Below are 12,381 nucleotides of genomic sequence, written 5' to 3'. Positions count from 1 at the left end.
GTTGAGTTTGGTATGTGCGGACTCGTGTGATTAAATGCTGCGCGATGATGTGTGCGGCCTTAATGTGTATAGTGTGGAAGTGCCACTTCTAGAAGTTGGCCTGCCTGTGCAGTAAATGTGAATTGAATGTCTGGCTTGTGATTGGCTAGAGCTGGCTGGTGTGCCTGGCTCCAGAAGTCAGGATGGGTCTGCCCCGGTGGTGAATGGGGAGATCTGCATGTTGATGGCAGGGAGGGGCTGCACCTGGGACCTGAATAGGGCTGCGCTTTCCCTCCACAATGCTGGCTCCGCCCCCTGTGGTGCGACTGATGACCCTAGCCTGTCCTGTGAATGGGAAGAGGGTCTGAGCAAAAAAAAGTGCTCCAGAACCAGCTGCGTCTGGTTTTCCCCCACCCTGCACCCTAGAGACAAAGGGATTTTGTGTATAAAATGAGGCTGTGACCTCATGTTCAATGTTCTTGTTTTCCTGACTAGAATCTACCAGGGGGGTGCTGCTGCTGGGGCCCAGGGGAAGGCTTGCCTCCCTGGGCCCTGCCCAGCCCCTGGATTGCTGATGGACTTCTTGTGGACCCTTCTTCCTGGCCCCGGAAGCCTTGTCCTGTGATGTTCTTCATGTTGCTGGGCCCTTTTCTTTCCTGGGGGGTCATTCCTTGGGGGCCTGGTGGTCTCTGTGGCCCCCAGCACCTGGTGAGCGCTGAATTCTGCATTTATAGGCAGAGCGCTGTTGTATTCCCTCTGGGGGAAGCGCTCCTGCCCTTGTGTACCTCGCAGGTGCCCACCCTGTGTTTTGCCCGTATTTAGATTTAACCAAGCGCGGGTGCCACCCCGCTTATTTTTGTGGTTATCACCGCGGGTGCACACCCCGCTATTTACTTTTTCTATGAGGGAGCATACCCCTCATTATAGCCCCCGACATGAGAAGCCGCTGCCGCGGCAAAACCGGAAGCAGGCCCGCGCCCGCCTGACTGTAGGCGGGGCCTGGATTGACTCACTTCCGCTTCCCCCCTGCCTGTCGGAAGCCATGCCCGCTTTGCCGGTCTCCCGTAGGGAGAGGGAGACCGGACATGCTGCCCGCGAAGGAAAAGCTGCCAGGAGCCTCGAGGGCTCTACACGAAGTCGCGGCCCATGAGGAAAGAGGACCGGGTAAGGCATGGTGCGTTTGCGAAGGCAGGGGTCCCAGAAACGAGGGAGAACCCCGCAGGCGTCAGCGAGAGTTCCAGAGAAGCGGAGGGGCTCGAGGCACATTGCCGGTGCCTGCCCCGCCAATGAAGAGAGCCTCCCCCCTTGCCGAGAGCCAGTAAGTTGAGATGGCTGGGGTGGGGGGGGGAGGCCACATATGCTCCCCAGGCGCCAGAGTGGTGCCCTTCTTCAGAGCGGCCCCAGATGGCAGCGGGCCGCTCCACCAATGGCTCTTTGGTAGTTTCAAGGGCCCCGTGGGGGTCCCGTGGGCCCGTGTCCCCCAGAGCCATGCGTGGCTCCAACGAGGGCCCCAATGATCCCAAAAGCCCCAGTGGGGGTCCCGACGGCCAGAGGGGCCCGTGTTCTTGCCCCTGAGGGCACCCGTGTTCTTGCCCCTGAGGGCACCCGTTGTCCTAGAGCCAGAGGGCTCCACCGTTGGAGGCCAGTTCTTTTTCTGGATTGCGCATAATTAGTTTAGGAGCTCCAAGGGGCATAGCTGATTTCAGAGCCGAGAGGGCTTCACCGTATGCGCAACATGTATTTCTAGAGTCAGAGGGCTCCAACAGTTGGCGCAGTTTGTTCTGAAGGGCTAGGGAGGGCCCCTGTCGCAGTTTTGAGATCCCAGCTGCCGAGCAAGTACTGGGAAGCTGCACCATTTAGGTTTTCTTCCTAGGGACATGTACTTTGGACTCAGGAGTGAGTCGCACTCCTTTATCCCTACTTTGGCCTTCCCCAGCTGCGCAGCACTTAGTGCCAGCTGCAGCGTTTAGGCCCTGTTCTTGTTCTCAGCTGCAGAGCAAGTAGTGGGCAGCTGCTACATTTAGGTTTTGGTGCAGTGGCGCAACCTGGACTTTAATGTGATTTCTGCGCTAAACGTGATTTATGTGCTTCTTAGGGTGCTAGAAAATGTACTGTGTGTAGAATGTTTTGTACACCCTGTTCTGATACCTCTAGACATATGTTTATGCTTAGGAGGTTGTTTTTCCTAGTATAGGTTCTACTAAGGAGTTCATGGTTCCCTGCGTGATATTTGCCTAAAGTGTTTAGGATTGCGTAGGTGGTACTTACCTTTTACCAGTGGTTACTGGTTGTGTGCTACATTTGTTATTTGGTGCCACAGTTAATTTATCCAGTATTGGGGTATCTTTCATAGATTCACATGCCTGAATCATTCCCCGTCGTCGAGGCGGGAGTCCCACGGTAAATAAAAAAGCAGTGCCAAAAGCACTTTGCAGTAGTAGGCCCTAGAAAAAAGGCCTGAGGCCTATATTATAGTAGCCTATCTACCTCCTTATGCTAAAAGACCCAAAGTCTTTGCTCCAACCAATCAGCTCACAGCACCCTCTAGAACCTTCCCTGCAGAGCCAGCTCTCCTCAGATTTTCACCGCACGTCGTGTGGAAGGGAGTCTCCCTGAGTCTTGACTCAGTTTTTTCTTCAGAGCTTCAAGATGTCTGACAAGAAGGCCTTGTTCAGACCCTGCAGAACATGTGAGAAGAAGAGGGTCCATGTGGTTGACTTACACAAGGACTGCATTTATTGCCTGTATCCCAAGCATGAGGCAAAGACCTGTAAGATCTGTGTTACCTTCCCTGCCAAGACCTTAAGGGATAGGGAGGCCAGAGTCCTTTTGTGGCTTAAATCCTCTTCCAAGGATGATGATGACAGAGCCTCTACCTCTAGCAAGAGGGCGAGGTCTCAAGAGGATAAGATAAGTGAGGGGAGAAAGCATGTTAAGGCCTCCCACTCTACTTCAGGCTCTTCACAGAGATCCAAACATTCTGTCTCTGGAGCCTCAGCCACCAACGATCCGGCAAAGAAAACAGTGAGTAAGACTTCTACTGTCTCCTCTCCAGTTACCACTGTCTCCACTTCAACCTCTTCTTCTATGGATATGATATCCACTACGTCTATCACTACACCTATTGTGTCTACTAAAATCAGTATCGTGACAAAAAGAACTCTCGTAGACGAATCGTCGACGAAGACGCCGTCATCATCAAAAAACTCGTCATCTAAGAAGAGCCCGTCGACGAAGTCGGCGACGCCGCCGTCGACGACTGCCTCGTCGACGAAGAAAGCATCAACGTCTATCCCGTCGACGACGAGCCCGTCATTGGTTGCCTCGTCGACGACCGTCCCGTCGACGGTGGCTCCATCGACGACGAGTCCATCGACGATTGTCCCGTCGACGTCCAGCCCGTCGACGACAGCCCCGTCGACGGCAAGCCTATCGTCGACGATGCCCTCGTCGTCGATCTCGTCGACGATAAATCCGTCGACGACGACATCTTTTCAACAAATGGATGCGCCTTGGTCTCCGGGGTCATCAAGGTCGATGGAACCAGCTTTATTAAGACCTGCCACTGGGAATCAGGCCTTTTGTACGCCAATAGCGACAACAAACTTTCAACTAGTGTCTTTTAAGAGGCAACAAGGTTCATACATATCTCCACTTATGCCTTCTCATCTTCTGGAAACCTATGCGGACGATGAAGAAGATGACTATGAGGATGATGATGATGAGGGTGCTTTTGGTGTGGCACGTCATCCATCCGAGCTTGTCATCAAGTGCCAAGATGATGATGAGGAGGATTCATACGCTGAGCACTATTACCAAGGGGATATCATAGTGCCTCATTCATTGGATCATCAGAGAAGGCCTAGAGTCCCGGAAGTCACTCAGTTGCCGCCTAATTTGATACAGGATTTACAGGCTATGCTGGCGGATTACAAACAGCGTTTTCCTCCGCAAGTACCTCAATCTGACACGGTAGCTCCTCCTCGGCAACAGCCACCGGCTTCTCCAATTGTGGACACTACGCAACCGGTCTTGCCTCCACAACCTCTGGATTCATCATCAGAAGAGGAGGTAGAAGATGGAGAGTTGCCTAACATTCCTTCATCGGACCCATGGGATGAATATGTTATACCCATGCCGTCCCCTCCGACTCCACAACCTTCAGATTCACCGCCTGAAGATGTAGGTGGTTTTCACAACCTGATGCAGAGGGCATCAACCAGGTTTAAGCTCCCTGTTACAGTGGAGCAAACGGAGTGTTTTCTCCATGACTTTAAAGAGGAAACAAGGAAGATATCTAGAGCCATTCCCATAATTGAATTTATTTGGAAGGAAGGCATAAAGATAATGGAAAACCCTGCATCTGTGCCTGCTGTGTTACCCAGAATAGAAAAGAAATATCGTGCCCCGCTTTCTAGTCCGGCGTGTCTTATTGGCCATCCACGCCCGGATTCGGTAATCTCTCAAGCGGCGCAGCAAAGGTCAAAGAACCCAGCTACCCCTATTTCTACTCCACCAGATAAAGAGGGACGAAGATTAGACCTTATTGGGAAGAAGTTCTCCACTATGGCTGCAGCATCCATCAGGATAGCAAATTCAATGGCGATTATTGGACGCTACGATCGCCAAATGTGGTCGGAGATGGCTAGATTCATAGAGCTATTGCCAGAGGACTCAAGGCAAGAAGCCAGGAAAGTTTTAATGGAAGGAGAGCGGGCAGCGGAAGAATCCATCGACTGCGCTCTAGATATGGCGAATACGAACTTCAGGCAGTTGGCTGGAGCAGCCGTCCTGAGACGTCAAGGGTGGTTAAAAGCCACTACGTTTCGTCCGGAGGTTCAGTTGAAAATTCTGGACATGGCTTATGACGGAAAGTCTCTCTTTGGAAAACATGTCGATGAGGCTCTCCAGACGATTAAAACTGACACGGATACCGCAAAGTCGCTAGGATCCTTACAATATAAAAGAGGTGCGTTCAGAGGAGCTAGAGGACGAGGTTATTCTTCCAGGGGAAGTTATTACCAACAAGGCAGACAGTATCAACCACAATACCGTCAAAACTACCAGTCTGCTTACAGACAATCTGGATCGGCTGGTTTCTCTCGTCAAGGAGGAAGAAGGCGCGCAAACAACCAAGGACGAGACAGTCACAAGAAACAGTGAGAGCAATTGGGCGCCACCTCCAACCCCTTACCTTCCCGTGGGCGCGAAAATATCTGCTTTTCAACAACAATGGCAGAATATAACATCGGATCGGTGGGTGTTAGACTTGATCCAACATGGTCACACCCTAGAGTTCATCACCAAACCTCCACCAACTCCGCCCAGGGGCCCCCCTCCCCCTCGTCTTCACCTATTGTTCAAGGAGGTTCAAGCTATGCTACTCAAGAACGCAGTAGAGAAGGTTCCAATCCATCAGAGAGGGACGGGTTTCTATTCCCGTTTTTTCCTCATAAAAAAGAAAACCGGGGAATGGCGACCGATCCTAGACCTGCGCAATCTGAACAAATATCTCAAGAAGCAGGGATTTCGAATGGTCACCCTCTCGGACATTCTCAGTTGCCTCAACGAGGGAGATTACATGGCCTCCTTGGACATGGAAGACGCATACTTCCACATCCCAATCCACCCAAACCATCGGAAGTACCTCCGTTTCACTGTGGCAGGCGCCCATTATCAATTCAAAGTTCTCCCATTCGGCCTCAAGTCGGCCCCAAGGATTTTCACGAAGTGCCTGGCCCCGGTGGCAGCAGCTCTTCGGGCAGCAAAAGTGCAGGTCTTCCCGTATTTGGACGACTGGCTAGTCAAAGGTCCATCAGAAGCCAAAGTGAGAGCCGACATTACGGCATGCTGCAATCTCTTCGCATCGCTAGGCCTCACAATCAACAAAACCAAGTCTCATATGCATCCGGAACAAAGCCTGTTGTTCCTAGGAGCTTGCCTAGACACGGTGGAATGCAAGGCATCCTTGTCTCGAGAGAGACAACTCCGTCTGCAGGCGTTAGCCAGAAAGCTGGCAAGAAGAAAGTCACTTTCAGTTCGCCTATATGCATCACTTCTGGGGATGTGTTCTTCAGCCATCAACCTCATTCCATTGGTGCGTCTAAAGATGCGACCGCTGCAAGAGGAGCTAAACTGTCAATGGCATCAAGCGACAGGTTCATTCGAGGACACCATCACAGTCACCAACAGGATGGTACACGCACTCCAATGGTGGTCTCAGATCAGCAATCTGGAGCAGGGGCTTCCATTCTTGCAGAATCCTCCGGATTTTATTCTTACAACGGATGCGTCCATGGAGGGTTGGGGTGGTCACCTCCAGGAACTGCAAGTGCAGGGACGATGGTCTCAGCAAGACAAGAGATGCCACATCAACAGCCTAGAGCTGAAAGCCATTTGTCTGTCTCTTCAAGCGTTCCTCCCCAGGATAGTGGAATCCTCGGTCTTAGTCAGAACGGACAACACCACAAGCATGTTTTATATCAACAAGCAGGGAGGAACGAGATCGGCAACACTATCCAAACAAGCCCAAGAGCTATGGAGGTGGTTAACAGTTCACAACATAACCCTCAAAGTGGAGCATGTCAGAGGCCTCTACAACACCTTGGCAGACAAACTGAGCAGAACTTTGTCAGAGTGCCACGAGTGGGAACTGGACAACGGCCAGTTGAACTATGTGTTTCAGAGATGGGGCAAACCCAGGTTGGACCTATTTGCGACCCAACAGAACAAGAAATGCCGGTACTACGCCAGCAGGTATCCTCAACAGGGGTCAAGGGGGAATGCCCTTTCGATGCGATGGTCAGGGACATATGCATACGCTTTCCCTCCGATCCCTCTGATTCCACGAGTGGTGCGCAAAATGAAAGTGGAGAGTTGTCGCCTTCTCCTCATTGCTCCCAAGTGGCCTCGCCAGTATTGGTTTCAGGAACTCATGCTACTTTCTCAGGAGCCACCGATCAAGCTGCGGGTAGTTCCGAAGCTACTATCACGCAACGAGGGTCAGGTACTTCACCCAGATCCTCAATCACTGAAATTGCACGCATGGCTCCTAACTTCTTAGAATTTGAGCATCTTCAAATTCCTCAGGAATGCCGGGACATTCTAGAGAAGGCAAGAGCCCAGAGTACATTAAAGACTTATCGTCTCAAGTGGAAGCGTTTTTGCGCATGGTGCATCTCTAGTGCTTTGCACCCTATAGAGGCACCGGCAGAAAAGATATTGCCCTATTTATTACACTTAGCGCAATCTGGCCTTTCTTTTTCATCAATAAAGGTCCACTTAGCGGCTTTATCCAGGTACAGAAAGAGGACCAATGCTCAGTCACTCTGCTCTTCATCGCTAATCAAGCAATTTATGAGAGGTCTGTTCCGGGCTTATCCACCAGTCAAGCCCTCACCACCGGAATGGGAGCTCAACACGGTTCTATCACAACTGATGAAACATCCGTTCGAGCCTATCCATAGAGCCGACCTCAAGTTCTTAACATGGAAGGTTGCTTTATTATTGGCGCTAACTTCCGCAAGAAGAGTGGGAGAAAATCAAGCTTTCACTATAAAGGAGCCCTTTTTGCATTTCTCCCAGGACTATGTCACTTTACGAACAAATCCAACATTCATACCGAAAGTGCCTTCCCAGTTTCATTTAAATGAACCTGTAAAGCTGAAAGTTTTCTTTCCAAACCCGTCAACCCCGGCTGAAAAGACATTGCATTCTTTAGACATCAAGAGATGCTTAAAATTCTATCTTCAGAGAACCAAAACTTTGAGAAGATCAGATCAATTGTTTGTGGCTTATGGTCAAAATACTTTGGGGAAAGCGGTCACTAAAGCCACAATTTCCAGATGGATCGCATCCGCGATTCAATTCTGCCACGTCAAGGCTAATCGACCATTGACAAGGTCTGTTCGATCTCACTCCACAAGAGCTGTAGCAGCGTCTGCGGCTTTATTTGCAGGAGTGACGCTTGAGAACATTTGCCGTGCTGCGACATGGAAGAATGTCCACACGTTTACAAGACACTACTGCCTACAATCAGCAAATCAGGATGATGCGGCAGTAGGTCAAGCTCTTTTACGTCACCTGTTTCCATAAGGAGTATGTTCAGGTACTGATGTTCACTTATTTCATTTAAAGTATATGCTTTTATTAGATTGTATTTATATATATATGAAGGCATTTAACATGTTGTGTTTTTGTTGTATGATGCCTAAGATTTCTTTCCAGAAAGAAAATGAGTAATGTCAATGTTGAACTTGAACGTGATGTAGTAATGGTTCAATCTCTAAGCGTTTGTTGGTTGTTGACGATACACTCATGGGGGTGCACTGCAATAAGTCTCCCACCATCCGCAACCGACTTTGCCTGGCTTACTGGCTTACTGCTTGCTATTCTGATATTCTGATTCAGGCATGTGAATCTATGAAAGATACCCCAATACTGGATAAGAAAACAAGTTACTTACCTGTAACTTCAGTTATCCAGTATTGGTATCTTTCATAGATTCACATGCAACCCACCCTCCTCCCCGGAGAGTCAGTTCTTGTTCCCACTTGTGCTACGAAAATCTGAGGAGAGCTGGCTCTGCAGGGAAGGTTCTAGAGGGTGCTGTGAGCTGATTGGTTGGAGCAAAGACTTTGGGTCTTTTAGCATAAGGAGGTAGATAGGCTACTATAATATAGGCCTCAGGCCTTTTTTCTAGGGCCTACTACTGCAAAGTGCTTTTGGCACTGCTTTTTTATTTACCGTGGGACTCCCGCCTCGACGACGGGGAATGATTCAGGCATGTGAATCTATGAAAGATACCAATACTGGATAACTGAAGTTACAGGTAAGTAACTTGTTTTCATATGTGCTAAGTGTTATTCCTACAAAGTGCTAATTCTACCAGGTGCTAGTTCTAAAAGTGCTTATTCCCGACAGTGGCCCACGTGGCCCTGTCCCATGTACATAATCCCCTGTAAATTCTGCCAGTGCCTATGGCACATTGTAAAGTGTGTGTTTCTTATCTAATGTGTTTGGTATAATACAAAGGCTATTTTTACATATAACCTTATGTGGAGTTCCTTTTGTGGGGTGCCTAGGATGTTGTTGCTGGTGGGTGTGTGCGCAAATACTTAACTTACATTGCCTCCTGGATAAACCTTACTGCTCGTGTCACGTTACCTAGAGGGCGAGCAGGTGTTATCTTTGGCGTGGAACTCCCTTGCCCTGACTAGAGTGGTGGTTTCTGGCTGGCTTTGGCGCAAGCCTTAACCAACCGGAAATCCCATTTCTAACATTGGTGGCAGCGAAAGGGATCCGGATTTGTGTTTGCGCAGTACCACAGCGACAACTGGCTCCACTACAAAACTCCGCATTTTAGATAGTCACATGTAAGGGGATTATTGTTTTTAAGTTTGTTCTAAATGTAATTTCTTTGGAAATGTGTTTCTTGTGCACTGTGAGTTAGGTGTCCCTAGCTCGGGAGGGTAGACCATCCCCTAAGTGCAGTATGAGTTTTCTGGTTTCAGCAGTAAGGGTGGGATCCAGTGGTGGCAGCTGAAATGTGTCCAGTGCATGTGTTCCCCATCCCGTTCCTGGAGTAATGGTACCTGTGTCTCGTGTGGTCAGGTTGAGAAATCAGGGGCGGTAGAAACTCTCTCACCGGTCTGGGGGGGGGCGGGTGGGGGGCTGGATGAATGGTGTGTTGCACTGGACGTGAGTGTGAGTTCTCTGAGATAGGGAACTTGCTGAATAATTGGGTGTGAGTTCTCTGAAATAAGGAGCTTGCTGAATAATTGGGTGTGAGTTCTCTGAGATAGGGAGCTTGCTGTGTCTGGAGAACGTGGAAGATCTGTAAACAGGTTTCCAGTAGTTCTGGTGTCTGGCAGTAACGCTCCAGTTGGGAGGGTGCATAAGTCCAGATGGAGGGGTGCGAGGGGGATAGGCTCCCCAGTGGGGGAACCAGTGGGTCAGGAGCCAGCCAGAAGGGTTGTGTCGTCGGGGAGTAACCATGGTGATGCAAGTTCTGTCCTGGATAACAGGCAGACTTGTGACATGAGACATTAGTTGTGTGTCACCCTCAAGGAAGTCCTGGTGCGCCAGGCATCTGACCAAAGGGTACGTCCCTCGGTTGGGGAGCCAGTAGCCGGTGGTTCCGGATCTGGACGTAAGGGCAACTGTAAGTATTGTCCTGAAGTTACAGGAAGAAACCTCTGCCTGAAGAGAAGGAACCGGGTAAGCAGTATGGAGGAGTACAGTCCCTGACCTGGGGGATTGGCCTGCAGTGGTTGCCTTGCTGCTGAAGGTGAAGAGAAAGCCTTAGACCTTGTTTTCAACTTGTAGAAGTCCTGGTGTGCCAGGCATCTAACCAAAGGGTAGCGTCCCTAGGTTGGGGAGCCAGGTTCAGGTGTTTGCCTGTCCTGGACGGCAGGGCGACTGTGGCCAGTGTCCTGGCCGGTTTGCCTTCTAGGGGTACCCCTGTGAGCACAGGTGGGGCTCATCTTAAGTGAAGAGACCCTTTGTTTCCCAAAAGGGGTGGTACAGGCCTAGCAGAGAACTTTAGGGTTCTTGGCTGAGTGTTGTGGTACTACCCTGAGAGCAGGTGGGGCCTACCTTAAGTGGAGGGACCCTGTTCTACAGTGGGAGGGTGCAGAAGTCTGGAAGGGGGTCAGAGGGAGTCTGACCCCTGTGCATCCGGTGAAGTTGGATCCCAGGTGGTACACCAGTGGAGGGAGAAAGGTCCAGAACTGGTGGGAGAGTTGTGATCTGGAGGGAGCCTCTCCTGGGAGAGTGCGCAACCTCAGAAGTAGAGGTAGGGTGGGGCATTCTTGCCCGTGACCTCTGGTCAGCCTGAGGGTGAGGACCCTAGGTTGAAGGATCAGTGATAGTTTGGAACTACACTGAGAAAGGGAGTGTAGAATGGCTATTGTAGGCCAGGGGTTACCACCCCCACTCTGTGGATGGGCAAGGACCAGTGGTATCTGGGTGGCCTAGAGCCTGGTCCTAGCTGTGGACAACTAAGGAGTACCGGTGGGGTAGCCTAGTTGGGTCTGAATTTTTTTTGTGTGTGCTTGTTTTGTGGAACAACATGGCGTAGAACCGGAGGGTGTCACTCCAGTGTGGGCCCGCGTCTGTGTTCTATCGCCCAAAGCAGGGGTCTTTGCGCACTTTAGCACTGTGGCGCAGTGTAAAGTGTGTGCGCTCTCTGAGTGCGTGTGTGAGATTGACCAGCCCTCCCATAGGAATGCATGGGAGATATGTGTGTCCATGTTAATTCCTGATGCTTGGGGAGTGCAAGGTTGAGTTTGGTATGTGCGGACTCGTGTGATTAAATGCTGCGCGATGATGTGTGCGGCTTTAATGTGTCTAGTGTGGCAGTGCCACTTCTAGAAGTTGGCCTGCCTGTGCAGTAAATGTGAATTGACTGTCTGGCTTGTGATTGGCTGGAGCTGGCTGGTGTGCCTGGCTCCAGAAGTCAGGATGGGTCTGCCCCGGTGCTGAATGGGGAGATCTGCATGTTGATGGCAGGGAGGGGCTGCACCTGGGACCTGAATAGGGCTGGGCTTTCCCTCTACAATGCTGGCTCCGCCCCCTGTGGTGCGACTGATGACCCTAGCCTGTCCTGTGAATGGGAAGAGGGGCTGAGCAAAACAAAGTGCTCCTGAACCAGCTGCATCGGGCTTGCCCCCATCCTGCACCCTAGAGACAAAGGGATTTTGTGTATAAAATGAGGCTTGTGACCTCATGTTCAATGTTCTTGTTTTCCTGACTAGAATCTACTAGGGGCGTGCTGCTGCTGGGGCCCAGGGGAAGGCTTGCCTCCCTGGGCCCTGCCCAGCCCCTGGATTGCTGATGGACTTCTTGTGGACCCTTCTTCCTGGCCCTGGAAGCCTTGTCCTGTGATGTCCTGCCTGTTGCTGGGCCCTTTTCTTTCCTGGAGCGTCATTCCTTGGGGGCCTGGTGGTCTCTGTGCCCCCCAGCGCCTGGTGAGCACTTTATTCTGCATTTATAGGCAGAGCGCTGTTGTATTCCCTCTGGGGGAAGCACTCCTGCCCTTGTGTACCTCGCAGGTGCCCACCCTGCTTTTTGCCCGTATTTAGATTTAACTAAGCGTGGGTGCCACCCTGCTTATTTTTGTGGTTATCACTGCGGGTGCACACCCCGCTATTTACTTTTTCTACCGAGGGAGCCTACCCCTCATTATAGCCCCCGACACGAGAAGCCGCTGCGGTGGCAAAACCGGAAGTCAGGCCCGCGCCAGTCTGACTGTGGGCGCGGTCTCCCGTAGGGAGAGAGAGACCGGGGATGCTGCCCGTGAAGAAAAAGCTGCCCGGAGCCTTGAGGGCTCTACACAAAGTCCCGGCCCATGAGGAAAGAGGACCGGGTAAGGCGTGGCGCCTTTGTGAAGGCAGGGCTCCC

The sequence above is a fragment of the Lissotriton helveticus genome, chromosome 1_1 (genome assembly GCF_964261635.1).
Source record: "Lissotriton helveticus chromosome 1_1, aLisHel1.1, whole genome shotgun sequence".
Classification (NCBI taxonomy): domain Eukaryota; kingdom Metazoa; phylum Chordata; class Amphibia; order Caudata; family Salamandridae; genus Lissotriton; species Lissotriton helveticus.
This window is presented reverse-complemented; position numbering follows the sequence as displayed.